The 4,560-nt window shown below is 31.9% G+C and overlaps 1 non-coding gene across 1 annotated transcript; it reads left to right on the forward strand.

The window, feature by feature from the left end:
- Positions 1 to 295: 295 nt before the first annotated feature.
- Positions 296 to 414, forward strand: LOC111741621. The gene has a single exon (XR_002781041.1). It is a non-coding gene; the product is annotated as a 5S ribosomal RNA (ribosomal RNA).
- The last annotated feature ends 4,146 nt before the right edge of the window (positions 415 to 4,560 follow it).

Raw genomic sequence — 4,560 nt, forward strand, 5'->3', positions numbered from 1 at the left:
GAAGCAATTTGATAATGTATATTAAGAATATTAAAATTTCATGCCCTTTGATCTAATAATTATTCTACATATTTTTCCTAATTGTCAAAAAAGTCGACAGATATTTGATTACCAAATGTTTATTGTAATTCTATTTAGAAAAAAAGAAAAAATTAAAAAGGATGAAAAATAAACAAGTAAAATATCTGACAAAAAGAAATTATAAAATAAATTACTGTATCCACAAAGCAGAAAATTATGTGGCCTTTTAGGAAAAGATTTGCAAAAGATTTTTTTGAGAAAAATATTTAACAGAATCTATGGCCATGCCACCTTGAACATGCCCGATCTTGTCTGATCTCGGAAGCTAAGCAGGGTCGGGCCTGGTTAGTACTTGGATGGGAGACCATCTAGGAACACCAGGTGCTATAGATGTTTAAAAAAAAAAAAAAACTTGAAAGATAGTGAGACCAAAATATCAAAAGCCATTATTATGAGATTGCTCAGTTTAATTGAGAGGTTAATTTTATATTTCAGTTTATCTGCATTTAGGGATCAGTAGAGGTATATTAGTTCCCTAGGCATATTGTAAAAAGTATCACAAACTGGGTGGCTTAAAACAACAGAAATTTACTCACAGTTCTGGAGGCTGGAAGTCTGAAATCAAGGTGTCATGCTCTCTGAAGCCTCTTGGGGAGGATCCTTCCTCTCTTCTTCCAGCTTCTGGTAGCCTCAGGTGTTCCTTGGCTTGTGGTTGCATCACTCCAATCTCTGCTTTCCTCTTCACATGGCTTTCTCCTGTGTCTCCTGTGTCTCTGTCTTCTCGTGGCTCTCTTTTTATAAGGATACCAGTCATATTGAATTAGGCGCCCAGTCTACTCCAGTATGACTTCATCTTAACTAGTTAATTTGAAACAACCCTATTTTGAAATAAAGTCACATTCTGAGGTACTGAAGGTTAAGACTTCAAGGTACCTTTTTTAGGGGAGTGCAGTTCACAATTGAACCCATAACAAGAAGAAAGATATATGATAGAATATATGCTCATAGATCTTGGTTTACCGAAGAGAATGGACAATAAGTATCTGTTCAGAGATGTCCTCGGTTATCTTCTGTTCTGGAATGATTGTTCTGTATGACTCTGGGTGGCAGTTAGCCCAGCTATTATAAAAGATTCAACTCCTTTCATGAAAGTACGGTATCAATAATTACAGTGCAACTAGGCTAGCATCTGTGTCCTCATTTTGCCTCATATTGGATTCTCGGCATCTTGTTTACAAACCTTTGACTCCTCAGTTACTTAGATGAGAAAGTGAGACGACACATCCACTTTAATTGCAAATCCAGAAAAGGATCCATACCTTCACCCTTTTAAAACATGAGAGATTAACACATGTTAATATCTCCGTCACATTGCAAACTTCCTTTTGTACTGCACAAACTCTTAGCAAACCTAACCTAAAAGCTTTCATACAGATAAAACCATTTTTGTAAATTAATATCTTATTTAAAAAGAGGAATTCAAAATACACAAGCTCTTCCCTTGTTCCCCTTTCATTGAATAGAAATCTGAAGTTGTTCATAATCTGAAAGGCCCATCAGACCAGCACAGGGTTTACCATGATCAGAATGGGTATTATTTTTTGCTAGTGTGGTATAGATGTTTATTAATCATATACAAAGTTAAAATGACCTGAATATACTTTTGAGAATGCCAAGAATGATTATTTGGGCTGAATGAGAATGAAGGCAATGTTTCACAAAGCGCATCGAGACATAATAAATTTCAAAACTCTTTTCTTCAGAAACCGTAATGTAAGTAGAGGCTTTTAGATAAATTATCTTATTAAATCCTCTCAAGGTACGATTGTGCCAAAGTAATCAGCAAATATTTATTGAGTTCTTCTACCGCATACGATAGTTATACATTTAATACACTACATACAGTAGTCAAGGAGCTTCTTTATAAGCTTTAAGATGAAACTGAGAATAAATCTTGAGATTGCTTTGCCTCCAGTATTCCTTGTTTCAAGAAATAGAGAACCACCTCCCAGATTCTCAAATGAAAAACCTTGGGGAATAAGTTTCCAAGACCCTTTATCCTCTGGCCCCTATCTCATTCATTTGCCTCATTTCCTACCATTTGCTTCCTTCATTTGGATGCTACAATCTACAGAATCTTTTTTTCATTTCTAAAATAGACCATATGTCAAATGTCCAAGCCTTTTTCCAAACCATTCTCTCTGCTTAGAATGACAACGTTTTTTTTTTTTTATTACCAAGGAGATAAAAAAAAAATTATCCATTAAAATACAGCTTGCATTATATCTTTATAAAACTTTTCCTAATTTCCCCAAAATTAGTTCTGTTTTTTTTTTTTAAGTTAAACATTTTAGAGTGGGTGTATATAAAAAGAAAAAATCTTCCATCAGCTTTCCTGATTTCTAGGCACATTCCCAAGAGATAACCATTTTTAAATTTTTGTATTTAGATCTGTTGTTTGTTGCCACATTTCTAAGTAAAGTTGATTTATCAGTGTTCTGCATTATTTTTTGACTACTGATATGAAAGAGGACAAATTAGTTCTTATGCTTTTCCTCACTTTCCTAATACCCCTAAATTTTTTAGTTTCATTGTTGCTGTTGCTTTTTAGGTACATAAACTATTTTTGTAACTTTTATAATTATGCTATTTTTATAATTGCATAACTATTATATTATTATATAACTTAATATATGTAAAACCTCTAGCTCTAGTCTCACTAACTTTAGACACGAAATCTTGAATCTGTGGTTTGTAAAACAAGGAAATTATGAATTATGCATGTACTACCCTTCGTTTTTCCTTCACTCTCCACTTTCTTACTTCTTTCAAAGAAATCATTATTTTTACATTATTAAGTTTTATAACATTTATATTATAAAAGATATATTTAAGTTTCTAGACTTTTTAAAAAATATTTTCTCAATTAGAAATCAATAAAAGAGAGTTCTGCTTCCAATGATGGCATCCTAGATAATTTATACACAAGGAGGTAAACCCACCATTTGGGGCTGCTTTTCTCTTAGAGGTAGCTTCTAATTCAAGTGTAAATTTCTGAGATGAGCTAGATTTTTTCAATAGTCTTACCAAGCCATGGGATAAAAATTAGAGTTTAGGGCTTGCAAGCTGGATGGACCCTGGTAAACCAGTGAGACTTTGATTTGGGACTCCGAAGGGATTACTCTAAAAAAAAAAGTGAACCAGAAATAGGATGAAACTGAAAGTCAGCTCTGGAAACATCTCCATCTCTGAAAAACGGACATGAATTCTCTCTAGAAAAATGTCACTGTAGACCTGAAATTAATTTCATGATTTTTCACAAAGAATGTAGAGCACTCAAACACAAATAACCAGGAATAAAGGAGACAATAAATTGATAGAAGAAGGAGGAGGAGGGGAAAGAGAAACAACATACAATACATATAGATCCACAGAAATTCAGAAATAGTCACAAACTTTAGCCTTGCTTAATATGTTTAAAGATTTCAAGTGTAAGATTGAGAATTTCAGCAGAGAAGTAGAAACCATCAAAAAAGGAAAATCAATAAATAGCACTTAAAATGTTTTTATTGAGAAATATTGTTCATTATAAAAACAACTGGTATGATTGGAAAGAAAATAAATTCTATGCCTTTCTCTGTGCAACTCAAATTGAAAATGTTACAAGGACAAGAATAAATGAAACCTATTTTCTTTCACCATATGTGAGGCTTTTACGCCACACATGAATTTCTCCAAACCATGCCAAATGTTTTTTTGCTTCATAGTTAAATTATAATTAGCTTATAAAAATTTAGTTTTTTCTGACTGCCATTCTTTTTTATTTGTTTTTGCTGAGAAAAGAAATATAAGCCACCTTAACTACATTCATAAGCTATCGCAGCTCCTTAATCACAAATATTGTTCATTTAATTAAATGTATAATATTTTCATTTTGAAATGATATTTTCTCAGAGGAACAGATATTCCTGTTCAAACTTGATATTAATGCTTTCTCTGTCTGCTGCATAATTACTCCCCAGTCATTCTTTTGTACTTTCTCTTCAATTCCATGTTCTTTTTCTTGTGTTCTTTTGTTTTGCTAACTTATTCTCACAGAATTTTATAGCAATAATGCATGGGAGATAAACTTTCTAAGTCTTTGAATTTCTGAAAATGCATACTTCTAGGATCATCATATTTATACTACACTAAAATTTTCACATAATGTGTCTGGGTTTTTTTGTTTGTTGTTGTTTTTAATTTACCCACTTCAGCACTTAATCTAAAGATGGAGAAAACAACTTTTGCTTCTCAGATTTTTTTTTCCCTTCATTTCTTCTTTTTTTCACTTTTTGAAATTTTATTAAATGAATGTTGGATCTATTAAATTCATCTTTTCATAATTTTCATCTCATTATCTTCCTATTTTCTCTAGCCTGTCTCTTGATTTCTGTTTTTATTTAACAAACATATTTTATTTTTCAAGAATGCTTTTGTTTTCTGAATTCTTCTTTTTGTTATAGTATTGTATACATATTTTAAGATGTAGTGTTATTT

The sequence above is a fragment of the Pteropus vampyrus genome, unplaced genomic scaffold (assembly GCF_000151845.1).
Source record: "Pteropus vampyrus isolate Shadow unplaced genomic scaffold, Pvam_2.0 Scaffold80, whole genome shotgun sequence".
NCBI lineage: Eukaryota > Metazoa > Chordata > Mammalia > Chiroptera > Pteropodidae > Pteropus > Pteropus vampyrus.